This window comes from Pleuronectes platessa, chromosome 15 (assembly GCF_947347685.1).
Source record: "Pleuronectes platessa chromosome 15, fPlePla1.1, whole genome shotgun sequence".
Classification (NCBI taxonomy): domain Eukaryota; kingdom Metazoa; phylum Chordata; class Actinopteri; order Pleuronectiformes; family Pleuronectidae; genus Pleuronectes; species Pleuronectes platessa.
Genome location: NC_070640.1, coordinates 14027529 through 14045339, shown reverse-complemented (window position 1 = coordinate 14045339; position 17811 = coordinate 14027529). Strand labels below are relative to the sequence as shown.

General features: G+C 41.5%; 1 protein-coding gene across 1 annotated transcript in view; it reads left to right on the top strand.

Moving 5' to 3' along the window:
- Window positions 1–17811, top strand: part of LOC128457426 (sorting nexin-19) — an 88343-nt gene that overhangs the window by 3038 nt on the left and 67494 nt on the right. The window contains exon 2 of the mRNA XM_053442106.1: window positions 15184–15236. The gene's annotated coding sequence lies outside the window, so the exon portion shown is untranslated. The remainder of the gene's footprint in view (window positions 1–15183; window positions 15237–17811) is intronic.

The following is a 17811-nucleotide window of genomic DNA, read 5'->3' as shown; positions in this document are numbered from 1 at the left end:
TAATGGGTCAGATTAGTCTGTTTACATTAGGACTGCAGCTGTCAGTGGTGTCTTTGGACTCAGACTCCTCTCTGTACGATGTGTGGTCTATTCAGAAGAGACAGAAATATATTTATCTAAAAATAAAGTAAAGTTATAAATAAATAAATATATACGTTTGATTGTGATGTGTCATAGGTTCAGGTTGGATTATTGCATTCAGGAAATAAGTCTAAATTTATCTTGCTTTGGGAAATGGAAACGGCGGATCATGATCAGTAATTGGCATGAGGCTTAGGGTTGAAAAGACAGCATCATTACAGTGATCACAAACCATTTCACAAATGGTTCAGACTAATCCCTGAACAAACATGTCAATGCCAATGTCATGATGACCCGTGTCAACCCAAACAGGAAGTGTGTAAAGTGTTTTCTGCACGTGGACTTAGTGTAAGCAGGGAGCAGATCTTTTTTTAGTAAACAATTAGGGCTTAAATCAATATTTTTTCCATTTCATATCTTTTGCTCAGAAGACATTGGATGCTGGTAGCTTAGTGTTACTTCATATTGAAAATGTTTATAACTACGTGTCACGTGTCCAAATCGCACCAAAATTGACACTGCACTTCTTTGGGACCTTAACAATACACATGCAAAGTGTGAAGCAGATAAGAAAAATGTTTCTCAAGATATGCGCGCTAAAGACAGACGGACAGATTTCTGGAATTAGTGAATAGATAAAATATTCTATCCCTGGCCACATTCATAGGATTTGTTGTTGGACGCTTTGTCAAAACACAGACATTTCCCTCTTTTATTGTAGGATAGCATGTCCATTAGTTTGGATGAGTGGAACCAGTTTATTTTATCCACGTTATGCAGCTTTATCATCAGTTTGTGTGAATCCCAATGGCTGTACTGTATATACTGTATATGGTAAATGGACTGCGTGTATATAGGACTTTTCTGCTTTAACGACCACTCAAAGGGCTTTAGGGTACAAGTCCATCCAGCGCCATCACACATAGATCACACACTGTTGCTACAGCCATCGGGGCATTTAGTGTCTTGCTCAAGGACACTTTGGCAGGTTGATCGAACCACCTGTTATACCTCCCGACCTGCAGCTGCATACAGTAAGCTGACTGTAAGTTAAGTATAAGTTGAGGCAAGTCTTCTTAAACATTTTTATTTGAGCTGTGACCTGTTGGATGTGGATCTGTGGATACATGTGGTTTGCTTCTACGAGGAGAGAATCAGTGGAGTCTGCTACGGAGCCACATCCTTGTGTTAAAGAGTGCGCAGAGATGACTGGTTTCAACCTGCTCATTAATTTTTTTCCAGTAAGGACACCTCGTTGTAAATGACGACTCTAATAAAGTAACTCCTGTTGCGCCTGCCAGACCACACGCTCGCTGTCGGCTGTAAAATATGACCGTGCTGCTTCCCTTCTTCTCTCCTCCGTCTCTGCACTTTCGACCCCTTTTCTCATTTCTGTTCTCTCTCTCTCCCACTCCTATTTTTTTTTTTTCTTCCTCTCTGTGTGTTCCTGTTTTGCCTCTCTCTTCTCTTGTCAACAATGTAACTCTCAGTCAGTTTTTTCCCTTTGTCTGGTTTCAGCATGTTGTGTTACTGTTAACTGACAAACTGCACTTTCGGACCTGGAATATTTTAAAAGCTGCCCGACCATAGCCCGCACACAGTAAGCCCACATTTAAAACCCTTAGCGTTTTAACTCAAATGGAGTGAAGTCATAAATCGAAACCTGACATTAATCATTTTGCATATTTTTACCAATTGAAAAAGTGTCCTTTTCTCTAATAACATATTCAACAACATTGAATAAGAATTCAGTTTTTTTCCATCGACCTTGGTGGCAGTGATGTTAACAATAGAAGTCTCTTTTTCCTAACAGTCAGGAGACAGTTTTGAAGCACTCATGAAGAATAAGGAAATTTGTTTCTCTGTTCACTTTTGGTGATCTCTATCCATGCTGCTGTCTTTTAGTTTCCGAACAGTTGTGGAAGTGTAAAGATTAAACAGTGTAAAAATGTCATATAATAGGTGTCCTGAATTATCAGGATTGTCAATGTTATTGCGGTATTATTTTAAATGTGCTCTAAATGTTTAAAAATTACTAAGGCTGTAACTATTCTCAAACCCTGACCTTCGGTTTGAGAATCTTTTTGAGATTCTCAAAAAGGTTTGAGAAATTTAATAGGTTGTTGTCATAATAATAATGCAGACAACAACCTATTAAACTTTGTTTCGTAATATTCAGATCCCCCTGACAAAAAGGTAGGCTAATTGTATCTGGGAGACTGGTTAACTTTGGTTAATGCTGGACAGTATCAACCAAATCACCACAGCTATCTGCCATGGTACCAACGATACCAGTTACTGTTGGGAATTTTACCGTATTTACCATGTAGGCATTAACCATTTCCTCCCTAGTGTGGGGATTTGATTTCCGTGACTGTCATGTCCCCACTGTGGTCACAGTAGAGACAGATACATTGTGGTCTTGTAAGAACAGCTTTTGCTGGAATGCAAACAAAACAGAAGAGAAATCCAGCTCATGCTTTAGAATATAACAGACATAAATTGTCCTGACAAAAAGGTCTGTGGGCTGGTTCTTGTCTTTTTAATGGGAAGGATGGCTCTGCTCACTGTACATATACGTCCATACCAGCCAGATCTTTTTCTGCACTGCAGGGCCTCACTGTGTCAATCCCAGTAACCTGGTGGTTGCTTCTAAGAAATCTGGCTATTGACCAGAGAACAGGACCAAAATAAACAACATACTGTGAGGGGATTAAGAGTGTTGGAGAGCTTCTAAAATTACAGCCCTCAGAACATATCCAGATGTTGCCTTTCTGATCCTCCTCAGGTAGCACACGTGACAGAGCTGTAGTGTGCAGAGGAGCAGAGAGGAGCGAGAGTGGCTCATGTACAGCAACCCTCTGGGTTAACCTCTTAACATTCTTCTGCCGCCCTGGACTCCAGCTGGTGTGATCAACCTGCTAGAGGCAGAGGGTCTCACAGTGTGGAGCCGGCTCCATGTCTGCAGCTGATCCCTTACTGAGCCGCTGAGGAAAAATACACAGTGTGAGGCTCGCTGGAAAGAAAGGTTATTAACTCTAAGTCACTCACTTGTTCATCTTAAGGCAATATTTAACCTTTCAAAAGTCATTGAGTTTTACTCTCGCTTACCAGAGAAAATAATTTAAACAAACAAAGCAAGGAAGAAGCACATTTTTATTTTAAAACACAGCTTTTCACTCGTTGAGCCTGTGTTAACTTGAATATGACAATTAAAACGTAATTTTGAAATACTTAAATCTGAAGCTGTAGGAAGTAAAATCAAAGTTTAATGTAAATCTGAAAACAAAATATCATATTATTACCTCAATATCACTTGCATGCATATACATATACATGGTTCCCAAGGGCCCTTTTGAAAGTGTTTGTCACAAGTCAGTAAAACATTAATTCAATTGGTGCAACAAACAAAAAGAAAATTAAGTTCTTTTTGTAACATAATGTTAGGAAAAGACCACATGTTGCTGTCTGCATGCGTCTCCTGCCATCTCCCACCTCTTCTGCTCTTCAAAATAAATCTGCATCTATTGCTGAAATGAACGGTTTTACTATCCTGCATTTTGTCCTCACAAAAACGAAATTGATCATCACACTGCCCCCACAATTGTGTTATTATATTGAGAAGCCTAACTGACAAAACAATTGATAAAAAAAAAAAGAAACCACGCGTTATTTTACCGCCCTTTGAGTTGGTTCGGTCCAACCCGTCGCTGATTGTTTTCCACTGCAGCCTGCTTTGGCTGTCAATCACAGAATGGTGAGAAAAGTGCTGCTTAGTTTACCTGCAATGGTTCCCCGAAAACTGAACACAGAAAAAAATTGGCCCACTGACCACTATCAAACGTCAAATTGGCTGAAAGTCGCCTTGTACTGTAGCAGAAATGTTGTATAGAAACTGTGAGGCTACATTGGTTTAATTTGCCAGCTTGTACACTTGGCGTTGGCTAAGTGTCAGATAGGATTTTGCTGCAGAGACAACAGCAGCACCGTGCAGCAGCAAGTTATTCAGACCATCAGCGGAAAGTGAGAAATCTGTTAAATTGTTCTTTCCTTTCCATGATGCCGCTCAGAGTCGTCAGCATCCTCTTTGTCTCCTCTTGTGCCGGAGACATTATTAGAGAAGGTCATCATGCATTTATCTCCTTTTTATCAGTATTGTTTAATAGCTTGATTTATCTTGGTGTCAGAAATTGCATTACCTTTGTCCTCTCAGTTAAAAGTTAAAGTTGGTGTTTTTAAATAAAAACAAATGACAAATCCAAGTTTAAAATTGAGTCGTGCATTAAATAGTCCTTGATTTGATGTAAAGTAGGATAAAATAACCTGCTTCTCTTATGATTATTCATTCCTGTATCACACTTCAATTACACATAGTGGTGGAATTAGTTAGCCTCGTGAGTATTGAGAAATGCAGCCCTCAGGCTTATTATTATTTAATCATATTTAATGATCCAAATCATATTGTTGTATATGTTGTAAAGGTCATTTTTTTATTCATATAAATGTTTGTCCTTGTTTGACCTCAATGATGGCTTCAGCATGCAACCTCAAACCATTTTAGGCCACATAAGGGTTTTATAAACATAATTACAAATATGAAACATCCATTCTTCTTATAATCATTTCCTGTCCTTATCCGTGCTGTTACATGCTGGTCTTGATGCGTTATTGTTTTTATAGCCTCCTCAATCTAACTTAAATAGACCAGTGCATGTTGGCTGGAGCTTGATCGACTCAATCCAAGTGGTTAGGTGAAAACGCAGACAATCTGTTTTAGATCATTTATTTTTTTGATTTGGAGGGAGGACCCTCAGATCCCTGCCAATTATGTATCTTTCCAAGTTTATTTCCCCACTTTAAAATATAATCAATTAAAAATGATCATATATCGCACAATTTTTCTGTTTATCACAAACAGACAAATTAAAGCTACATGTTTAAAATATATGTGTTATTGGATGAAGTCGTGTGATATGGGTGTAATTTAAGAGAAGTTGTCAGTCCGTTATTCAGCCTTATTGTAGCAGGCAGTAGGAGACAGAGGTTTGAGAAACAGCTGCATTCCCACAACACTCTCCAGCACCCTGCTGTGTACTGCTTCCAGAAAAGCTCAACCAATCAGCTGGTTGAGTTTAGGTTATAGATTCCTAATGTCAGTTTTATGAGTTATGGTCTGAGGTGGGTATGCCAATCATGGTGAAGGATTTATGGAGTTTTAGAAATCATGTCTCCGCAGTGAAGTGGCTGCCTCATGGCAATAAAATCCCTTGGTCAGCAAAAAGGTTTGGTTATAGAAATATTTCCTGTGGTTTTTCCTACACTCAGAAGTCTGCCACATGGCTCAAAGATAGAGGATTTAAGATTAAACTCTGGATTAAACACAGAAACCAGCAATAGTTTAAAGCTGCAATTTTAAAAAGTCACTGTGCTGATGTTACTGCTTTACTGCCATCAAAGTCTGCTGACAGGTCCTGGAGTCTACTGCTACATATGGAAAAAAGATTCTAGTTGTCTTTGACTTCAGAGAGAGTGAAACATATCTCCCTGTGTGTGTGTGTGTGTGTGTGTGTGTGTGTGTGTGTGTGTGTGTGTGTGTGTGTGTGTGTGTGTGTGTGTGTGTGTGTGTGTGTGTGTGTGTGTGTGTGTGTGTGTGTGTGTGTGTGTGTGTGTGTGTGTGTGTGTGTGTGTGTAGACTAATCTCTCTTAATCAGGTACATGTCTTTTTTATATTTTCTGTAATTGCAGGTAAAATGGGAGTTGCTGCCTTTGGATTATCAAACACAAAATAATGAGAATAGAGTTTCAGATTCGACTCTTGATCGACAATAGGATTCCTATGAAGAGGTTTAGGTGTAGAATTAAAGCAATATTTTTAAACATCCTCCAAACCCAATGTTAATATAACTGAATTCCCCAATTATTGATTTTGAAGACAGTTAGCAAAAATAACCATGACCAAGATATGATCGATATAACAGACTATGTAAAACATATCTTTGGTATTTCCTGCTGCAGTTTATTGTTCCACTTTGTCTGACATACACCCTCATTTTTGTTTCAATAAACAGTATGTGTGTCTGTGGGGGTGTGTACACGTTTTAACAGATGTTCGCTAAAATTGGTGAGAATATTACTTTGGAGGTTATCTCTAGATGATAAACGTTTGGGGTTGATAAATCAAAGCTCAAGCTAAAGGCGTGGTCTAGTAACACTCCCAGACATGTTGGATAAAAAAAGCTAAAGAGACTTATATTGATAAGAATCGGAGTAAAGTTAGAAAATGATGTTAAGCATTGTTTGTAAAAAAGATTCTACATGGGACAATGGACGCAACCTAAAGTATACGTAGATTGAAAATTATGAATGGTCAAATGTTAGGACTGATGTCATGATGTCACTCTGAATTACCAAGACTACATAATTCGTATAGTAATGCATTCACTTTTGCAACTGATACATTTATTTGGATTTACCAATTATCCGTCATCATGTGGTGTAAGTGACATCATGGTGATGTTGTTATGAAGTGTCATTATTACACAATGAAAAAGTTAGCATTGCCTGATTGGGGTAGATGCAACATTTATGCAGGGTATGCTTTGCTCCTCCTAAGCTTTTCAGTCTACTCTGCAAGTCATGTGGCTGCAGATAAGAATATAGAAAAAGTTGTATCAGGGCTTGAGGGATGACCATCTGTGAGTGTGAAAATAAACACTTGGTTTTGGGTAGCTCTGCGTTTCCTCCTTCTCACCACCCTCCATCAAAGATGGCTCCATTCACTTATCTCCTCAACCGCAACATTCAGGCTTTGCTTCTTTGTGCCTATCACTTGTACTCGTGGTTAAGAGTGAAGATGCATTTTACAATCAAACCGAGAGACAAAAGAGGATTATAAGGAGTCCTGTTCGTAAACTGATCTCAGACGGTTCGGTTAGTCTTCTGACAGATGACTGGTTTCTTTCACTGGACTGTTTCCACGCCAACAGTCCCATCATTCCTCTTCTGAACCCCCTCTCTGGTACCTCTCATCCTAATCCCACTTCTGCTCCAGACTCAATGCCCTCGTGTATCCATAGTAACAAAATACAAACGACTGGCCTCACAGACTTTCTGCACTTCTTGGGAAATTCCTCTTACTGAGTGTCCTAAAATCTTGACAACCATTACATGGTTCAGGACTAACTTCAGCTGCACCAGCACGTAATTTAGGTGCACCCAAAATCTTTCACTGCGACTTTTGGACACCAATTTCACATTTTCTTGACGTTCCCATATATATTTGTAATTTCTTAAGGGCTCGGTATCGCCACTGATTTCCCAAATCGATTCACAAAGATTCCATTTAGGATATTTCATTCTACTATACCAATTCTACCTGGATATGAAAGCTCTCAGAGAACTAAAGCTGTAAACGGTGCTAGAAAACCTCTAAGCTGGTGCATTAATAAAAAAAATGTTTTTGGTAGGCCCTTCACTTTAACAAATTTTGTTTGACAATATTTCTTCCCAGAAGTGATTTTGATAAATGATATTATTGTCATGATAATACTATAGCATTATCATGCAAGTACACCCTTTCATAGAGCAATGAACTTAATTCTTAAGAATATTCTGTCTGACATTTGAATTAGAATTCAAAACAATAAAATATCCTAAATAAATAATCTTAAACCAAACACAACCAAAACAATAAATACTATTTAGTCTCTGGCTCTGATAACATAAATTGCTCTGGAATAAATATTAAACATTTGGTACAGGATGTATGTTACCAGCTCGGCAAACAGGATGGGAAGGTTATGATTTACATGAGCTTTGAGGTTTGTATTGTATTAGGTTAATATCCCAGTGTTTCCTCGAGGATCGCGTGTGTGTGGGCTTGTCCCATTTTCTTGGTGTTTAAACATGTCTCATAAACTCTGGAGTGAATCAAACAAACACAAAGTAAACTTCAGTACTTATCAGGTCCTTATAACTTGTGATTAGTGTTGTTGTTTATTGTTAAAAGTCTAAAGTGAACGCAGGTCAGCAGGAGTTTGGAGGGAGGCCGCTCGGACAGAGACACTGACACAGAACAAACCAACTTCTGCCTCTGCTCTGATCCTGAAGCAGCAGCTCTGATCAATTAGCGTGAGCACTCCATGTCGAAAAAAACCTGTATGTCCACTTTTTGTCGCCACTGTTAATTTTTTTTTTGCCTCTAATCTCGGCTTCACTGGCCGTGTGTCAGTAAGTTGGTTGTGGCCTGTGTGTGTAAACTCTGAAGAAGAGATGAGGAAACAAGTCAACTCGCTAAAATACAGAGACACAACCATCTCTGTAGTGCATCTCTGTCCTTTGGAGTTGATCTTCTTGCCCTGAACTTCAGATAACAGTGCTCCAAGTAATGAAATTGGTATTTTTCCTCTTGTCTTTTCGCTTTCACTGCCCTACATTCTGTTTTCTATCCGGCTATTCATCTCTCGACCGAAGCCTCTGCATCATGGGCTGAATCAGCATCATGAGTGGAAACGCAGACCCTTGGGTCAGAGAAAAGGCATGAGTGTGCTAAAAAGACTGAAGTGCACATTTCCTAAGTATCTTCTATCCTCGGATAGCTCCCATGGCTGTTGCCTGATTCGCCCTCCATTTTTTCGTTCCTAGTTACGTGTATAGTCTATGCTCAAATGAGGAAGAATTTGAGTAAAATGGATGAAGGGAACATGATATCTGAAAATCACAGGAACACACGTATGATGCATGTTTACTGGACACGTTTTCAACCTGCTTAAGGCCTCATCAAATTAATTCACGTGTTGGATGCGTCAGCGGGGACGTCAGTCTGAAAGTCACGGCTAAAACTAAAAAAATCTGTAGCACAATGATCAAGAAGGTCAGTGGGGTTTTGTATGGAATTCAAACCACGAAGTTACAGTTATATGATATGCAACTTATCCTCTCTGCCATCAGGACACCCCAGCCCTGCAGATATTATTCTAACCCCTCTTCACTCGTGCACATGAAATCTGGAAATGTCAGACCTGCATGAAACCCAGGTCGACTTCAGGCTCACAAGCTGCTCTAAAAGGGCTACTTGTGAAACAGTGAGGATCTTTATTGAAATAGATCTGTCATTGCTCTTTGTTTGTTATGTTTTCGAGAGGCATTGAGTTGATCAGCCAACACCCTACCTTCATCATAAGGATATATAAGTCACTTTAGGGCTGGATAGAAATGCTGTACGGTCTTATTCTAATATATGAATTAATATCAAATAAAAATGAAACCTTATATTTTGTGTTTGTTCGTCTTTAGGATGACTCAAAATCTACTGAACTGTCTGTGAAGGTGTGGGGTATGGGCAAACAAATGTGCTCTCTTCTTTCTTTAACATGGGGAGATCGGGCGATAGCCTGGGCGGAGGAGTGCGGTCAACTTGCTGCCTTCTATTTTATTTTGTTGTCATAGTACATTTGCAATTACAGAATTGTGGAAAATTCAGATATTTTATTTCTGTTGGTAATATTATTAAACCTGGACAAGGATTTCGAAAATAAATTACAAGAAAAAAGAGTCGCGCACAGTTGGAATAGAGACTATGGGTCAAAATGGAATTAGGTATTGATTTATAATTTGTTTATGTTGTCCCTCTGGGTCTTAGACAGATAATATATTTTTAAAAAAAGAAGGTTTTGCTTGAGTTAAAGTCCAAGAGACAGCCCCAATGGATTCTACTGTTTCTGCCTCAGGGCGATGTTCCACAACTATCAACTGGAAAATATATATTTTATGTTTTATACCTCAAAGTCGATATTTAAGATGACTTTTCTAATTTGTCCTGCTGTACCCTGTGACATGTAAACTCCAAAATCACTAAATTGCTAAATACAGTTATTTAACGTCCAACTGCAACAAGCTCAGTCAAAAATATTGTCAAAGTTTAATTTGAATCTATCGTTAATAGGTTTTCAGAAAAGCACTAAAGGGGAATATCAAACATGCTCCTGTTCCTCTATGCTGACGTGCTCACATGTCATCTCCCAATCACATGCTGGCAGTGGCATGGAGGAACTAAGTAAACAAACTTGCGCTTGGGATTATAACAAGTCAATGACGTGTTTTTTCTTTTTAGAAATAGTGTGATACCAATATGGTAAGTGTCTTGACAAATATTGTCACAGGATAACTTCTTATGCCATAGGTTATATTCTTACTTTTCACCTAGTTCCATCATCAGCTCCAAATGTCCCTATGTCCATTACTGCAGTCCTGCAAAATCTCTAGCATTCCTATTAGCTTCGGTTGTATCATGCTAAAGTGAAAAATGAGCTGAACATTTGCGATTATTCGTGAACACGACTCCTTCAAAATGAAAAACACCTTATAACACTGACACATGTCACCGATTCATTCCATGAGCTTTCAGATGATGTACGTTAAGAATTCATAGAACTGAGGTTTCTTTATTATTAAGCTGTCATTTTAATAACTTTCCTGGGACAAAGCAGCTTGGGTATATTTGCATAACGTAAACTCTACAACCTCACTGGTATCTTCAGGCTTCAGAGCATGTTGACCTGCAGGTTTAGCCTTGCAGGATGACACAGAGGCCGTGGAGAATCATTGTTAAGTCGTTTTCAGACATGACCTGCGGGTAGAATTTGAAGAATTAGCTACGTGGTTCATCCGCAGTTTCCTTTTCACACATGCACAACACAGCAGGAGGTATTTTTCACAGACGCGTTCACAACAGCAACAAATCCTTCACATTACTCAGGCGTGAGGTGGAGCAGCTGGGTGCAGCAGGCAGAGGCAGGAAGCAACGTATTAGCTCTTCTGCAGAGATCACATGATTTTCTTGACAACAGACACCAAAATCTCGTGACGTCTTCGTCTGTGTGTTCTACGAGTGTGTCACCACTTTTTCACCAGGAGAATTTTTTTTAATTAAAATATTTGCATCTGGCGCGTGTTAGCAGCGTCATCCAGTGGAGATTGATGGCCATTTTTAAGGCGCAGTATTCCGGAACGTCATAGATATGTTTACAGATTTTTGAAGAAGAACAAAAGCAAAGAACAGAATGACTGGATTAAAGATGTGAATCTGAATTCTGCTGGATTATTGAAACCATCACACTTCTTAAACATCAGGATAATCACTGTAGCCCAGTTCAGCCCAGTTATGTCCTCTTGTTACTCCCTCTGAGTCCCTTCAGCGTCTTTCCTCTGATGAAGCTCCTTGTCTGTGTATAAATAAGCCTTGCCATTAAATTGAAGTCAGTTGCTTTCGTCCAATATGGTTAATTTGCTTATAAGATGTTTAGTCACAGCCATGTTTGCCAAATCTCTATAATGGTGGTGCATGACCCGCAGTCAGACTGGCCATAATTACGAGAACTAAGACACAGGTAGAAAAATAACAGAGCATCCCTGTAACAGTGCTGCTTTGTACCTGATCATTTACCTCAGACTATTTCCATTTAATTGGCTGCAGCTGTTTCACCCTCCACTGAAGATACGTGCCGCTCTGTATGAATCTGTGTGCGCCTTCATTGTGCGCTGTTTGCATTGAGCTGGATCAAATAGCTCAGGTTTAAGTGTTCATCGTACCTATTCGTTTAAAATGAAGTTGCCTGTGTTCCTGCGTTTGGCTTCTCCCCCCACACACACACGTAAACAAACTGTCGAGCACACACACCCACACACACACACACACACATGCCTGCGCGCCCTTTACCTAAATAGCAGTAAATTGGACGGAGAAGGGCCACCTGGTTCCTGTGTGTTTCAGAGAGCTTTACTTTTAGGGCGAGCCTCGCTACTTAGTTAAACAAAAGGGCCTCCGTGTTGGTCCTCTAGATAAACACACTTTCCTGAGAAAACACGGACACGGTTACACTTTAACTTACCCAGGGAGGCCATAGCGACATCCTCCCGGACAGTTTAGGTCGGATTGGGCTAGAGTTCAGACCCGCAGCGAGAATCATGCGCTGCACGTGAAACCATGCTGGCCTGTCAGACAATGGAGCCTTTGACAGCCCTGCCCTCCCTCCCCGGTCCACAGTACAGTCAGAGCACTGTCTCTCTAGGGCTTGGGTGTCACTCCCCATCTCTGTTGTGCTCCCCTGGAGCTGACCAGCTGGCTTCTAGGCTCTGGGATGTGAAAGCAGCCGCACAGAGGAGGTACAGAGTTCAGCCCAGATTAGCCCAGCAGAGAGGCCAGCAGCATCTCAGCCAAGTCCAAACCATCCCTGCATAAATAACCTGATAAGACTGGACAGTTTAGAGGAGGCTGAACTGCTCCTTTTTTAGTCTGAACCATCTCAGATCCTCTCAGCTCTACTATAAAACAATTTGTTATGATACGGTATTTTTTCACAGCATCGTTACAAGTATATAAAACACTAGAATTGCTAGATTTGTGTTTTTGCAATAACATTGAGAAGGTTGTGGCGGAGGCATACAAACTGTTAAGAGTGGACTACAGGTGCTCACGTTCATACAGTTATATCACAAGTATCTCTGTGCATGTAAAACACAAAGGAAAACGGAGATACGCTTACAGTAGATCCCTCTGCCTGAATCACTGGGATACACAATGTGTTGAGTGGTCTTAGACAAGAATGCGGTTTCTTTGGTATAAGGTCAACCCCGAAGCCATTGAGCCAGGATTTACTGTACGTGCAGTCAGGTAACAATTTTCAGTATTTCAAACAATGAATAAAGGCTCCTTATCTTCGTGGTGGATGATGAACATAAATGCAAGCAATAAGTGTTATCTGATGATGTTGTTATGTGAAGCTGCCACCTCCCCTCCGGCCCAACGGCAGTCGTGTAAACAGACAGCACTCTGGAGGAATGCTGTACTCTGTGACCTCCCGCCCAGAGTGCTGTTACAGTGCACTGAGTTCAGCTGAAACAGCCTGCCCCATGCTGCGCCTCCCCAAAGCTCCGCCTCGCCCTACCCCAGCCTGAGGCCCCTCAGGGTGGAAAAAAACACACCTCTTTCACCCAACACCACCGCCTCCTCACATACATACGCAAACATGAACAGACACACACACACACATATGCACACACACACACACACACACACAGACAGACAAGTGCTCAAGTGCTCCCTTTCTTTATCACCCCAGCTGTCAAAGCAGCAAGGTTAGTTTCGACAGTTTCAATCTATCTTTGTTTGAAAGATCTAACGAGTCAATTTATTATACTTAGCACTGCCTGATACAGTTAGTTTTGAGTAAAGAATGATGCCTGTTGTTGTCGCAAATATACTAAGAACAGATTTTTATTAATAAACTTGTGTCCGGTACCAGGAAGCCCCTTTTAGTCATTACTTTGTCTCGTCAGTCCGAATTTGACATTTGCAAACCTCCTGACAAGCTGATGCACTGAGCTCGATTGTGCGGTGGAAAATAAAAGTGCATGTTTTAAAAACCAAAAGGCCACGTTTGTGTTTTCTGAGAAATTAAACCCCTAATTTCTCCGAAAATGTGGTCGAGGAGAGGCCGAGTGTTGTGTCAAGCAGACACTGCCATCTGCTGGAGTGCAAACAGAGGAGAGAGGGCAGGTCAGGGAGGGAAGAGGCCATGAGATGGGAGTTTTGTGACACACAGATTCACTCATAAAGAGAAATAGAGAAGAGGTGAGGCACAGACACTGAAACAGAGGAGAGACATTTATATAGTCTGCCTCTCAAATAGGTGCAGCTGTCGGCCCATTCAAATGGAATGAATAAATCAGGTGAGACGTCCGTAGGAAGTCGTATTTAACCCATCGCATGAAGTTGAGTTGTAGCTGCTTGGGTACCCGTCATGGGTAATGACTGTGAAGTGAATGTTATCACTGATTGCAGTAAAGGCTCACTGATTATCACTTCGCTGCACTTCATCACATTTAACACAAGGACATTTACACATATTTGTGTTGCCATGCACAGAATGAAGACACATGCATGCATGCGTGTGCGGAGGCCTGCATGCACACACAGACACACAATCGCAGTTGGCTGATGTCTGAGGAAACGAGGAGATGTCTGGTGCCATAGCAACCAATGCGGATATCCCACCCCTCCAGAGCGAGAGGGGGAAAAAAGAGAAGTGGCAGTGACAGATTGACAAGACACTAATGAGATATTTGATACAGAGATGAACTCTATCTATCTATCTATCTATCTATCTATCTGTCTATCTGTCTATCTGTCTATCTATCTATCTATCTATCTATCTATCCAATGTCCCTGTCTTCTTGGCTCTCTGTCTCAATTTTCGGTGTATCTGTATCTGTCTTTCTGTCTCTCTCTGTCTGTCGCTCTGTCTATATAATGTATCTGTGTCTGTCTCTGTGTGTGTGTGTCTTTCTGTCGCTCTGTCTCTGTCTCTCTGTCTTTCTTTCTGTCTATATAATGTATCTGTCTGTCTCTGTGTGTGTGTGTGTTTGTCTGTCGCTCTGTCTCTGTCTCTCTGTCTGTTGCTCTGTCTATACAATGTTTCTGTCTGTCTCTGTGTGTCTTTCTTTCTGTCCGTCGCTCTGTCGCTGTCTCCCTCTCCCTGTCTGTCCGTCTCCCTCTGTCTGTCTTTCTCTTTCTCTCTCTCTGTGTCTGTGTGGTTGTCTGGCACTTTGTCACAGTGACACCAAACGGGGAAGTCGAAGCCTTAAAATGTGGGGACAACCAACATTGGGCGTTTTTGAAAAAAGCAAATGAGAGCAGCAGAGCAGCGGAGTGAGGGCAAGAGAAGGGGAGAACACACACTGATGAGGGAAGGGGAGAAATGAAACGAGGCAAGAAGAAAAAGACTCCGACAACTCTCTGGGGCACGTCTGTCTGTTGTGAGCACGGAGCCACAGCCTGAAAGCACAGACACTGCCGCAGTCTGCATCAGCCTCCCTTTCACCGCCGTGACTCCCACTTGAACTGCAATCTCGTATGTAATGCTATTATTCTGGCCCATATACCCAGTTACGTAACACCCCGAGCCAAATCCCGTCCTCGTTCTACCTAGCAGCTACTCTCGCTCTGATCCAAATGTTGGGCTCAGTGTCGGTACGAATATTTGATGTTTGAACAGCTATTTGCTCTCGTTACGATCTGATCATCTCTGTTTTTCTCTTCCTTAGGTTCCTGTGGGAACTTCTGTTGAGGATGGAATGGGCGACCATGTTTGCCGACGGTAAGTTGAGCCTCACTTCCTGGGCTGGCCTGCAGGTGGAAGTCACACCCACTGCTCTGTGCTCGATACACACACGGTGCAATACAAGCAACAACACCACAGCTAGGGGAAAGAAAATAAACTCCACTCCCATTTCACTGTGCCCGTGTCTGCCAAGTCTGGTGTGATGTGACAAGGCGACAGAACGTGGATGGCCACTTCACCTTCGTGCGACGCCGGGGCGAGTGGGAGGCCGTGTTTTTGTTTAGTCCGTTTGCTGTTGTTGCTGCTTATGTCAATGGTTTATGGCAGAAGACCACATGAAGTGACTCACAGCACAGGCGTGACCTAATTTTTGATATTCTTTTGTAGGCCAGTGTCACTGTGAGGTCTACGTGCGGCGGCAGCCAGCTTGACTAATATCGTTCCGCTTTGATGTGCTGCCCTGAAGTGAGTCTGTGCTGCCAGGGAGGGTTGACTGAGACTCTAATTATCTGAAAAAAAGTGGGATGATAGATTTTAGATACAAATTTAGACCTCTCTTAAGTGGTTTGACCTCTAGTAGGTGATCGTCATAAATAAACAGCTTTTAGCTTTTAGCAGCGTTAGGGTTTTACCTAAAAAATACTCAACCTCATATGACCTAATCTTACCGTGTTGTTGAGACTTGCTGGAACGTGATAATAATTCAACTTTTTCACTCGGCCCTGCAAAATCTTAGAACAGTTTTAGATCTCCACTGCATCCCTGTTCTCCCCTCTCTGCCAATGAAACAAATCTAAAGTGCAGTGAGAGGCATCCTGTTGCTCGCCTGCTGATGCTCTGTTACCTGGGGTGAGCACAGAGTGGCCTGTCCGCCCCCCCCCCCCCTCCCCGGGAGTGTAGCCCCACCTGATGCACACATCTGCTTGCCCACTCGTCTACGCCACGGCTTGGGGAAGCGGGCGGTTGGTGGTCGTGGGGAGGGGCGGGGCAGTGGAGCGGGGTTGGAGCACCAGCTAATGGCGCTCCTCGTCCACACAGCGTTGAAGTGACTTGACACCAGGATTCAGCCAATCACAGAGCACTGCAGCAAAGACAGCAGCAGTAGTAGAAAAAATAAAGAAAAGAAAAGAGTACATACAGTCAGAATTTTTTCCAAAGGGGGCGTCTTTGCTGTGCTGTGTCATAGTGTTCAGTATGGCAAAATGACAATATTTCAATTGTTCGATCACAATTATTCAATCGCTCGTGGATATTTTATCCAATTATTGACAGTTAATATCGTATTTTGGCTCTGGCACAGTTTAGGTTCTACAATCTGTGTTTTGTACGATATCTATGAAATGATTTAGACACATTTTAGATACAATTGGTTTTATAATCAGCAGCACTCATCCACTCCTGTTATTCACAAGAACCATATATAATGGGATCGCTGCCCCTGAACTTCCATGTCACTCTGTTTCAATGTTAAAAGACAAAGGACTATGACGGGCGATGATCAGTCACTGTCTGAGCACCATCTCTGGATTGCCCCTCAACTCACCTTCATCTGAAGCCAGATCACATAGTCTTCACACAAGGTCATTGTGAAAGAAATCTGTGTCTTTTAATAACAAGAGGAACAGTAGAGTTTTGTCTGTCTCCCTTTTTTTACCGTCATTAAGTCCTAAACCGCCGTACGGCCAAAAACTCACTACCTCAAATATGTGGAGCATTTAGTTGCTACTGCACTGTTCTCAAAACTCAGCCCTGTCACTTCTTAGAAAATTAACCCAGATTGTGGGTTGTCAGTTTCAGGACCTGGAGTGACACGTTCTGGCTGTAGAGTCTTAGCGGCTGCAGATGTGTGTCTGACAGCACTGGCCAACCGGCAGAATAAACTGTGTGTCGGTGTGCACGTTACTGTACATGTCACTGTTCCCTCAGTGCTGTTATTTCTGTGAGTGAATGAGAGGAGGACGTAGACGACTAGTGCACTGTTTCAATTGCAGTGTCTGTTGTTTTGTTTTTTCATTACGGTGTTGATGTAATAAAATCACATCGACACAAGAAAATGTTTCATCAACATGATGCAAGATGGAAACAGCCTTTCCGACCATCTGTGGGTCGACGCAGTCTTACATGTATTTACTCGACAGCTAATACATACACGGTGAATACTTCTGAAGCTCTGGGAGCGACCTGAGAATCATGCACATTAAACACAACAACAATGGTTTCTAAAGCTGCTCATTGTTTAACATCAGAGTGACCTCATATTGCTACCACAGTTTGGTGAATGAATTCTCAGCATGGCCTCGTCCCCACCCCTGAAAGGGAGCGTATTGTTTGTTCTTATTTGTGTTGAGCAAGATTGTTTCGGAAGCTTTCTTAAACTAACTTAAATTACTTTGTTTGATTTAAATGGGGGTAAAAAAAACAAACAAGTAAATCGTTTTTTGGTATGGGACTGCATCGGAGAGCACCCATTCAATTTTGGTGCAGTTCTTTAACATTGCAAGATCTGGTGTTTTTCAGTATTTGTCCATTTTCGCACAGAATAATTAATGTGTCTCGATGAATGTTATTCAACGAACTGATATCTACGAGTGTATGAAATTCTGTGTTGTAT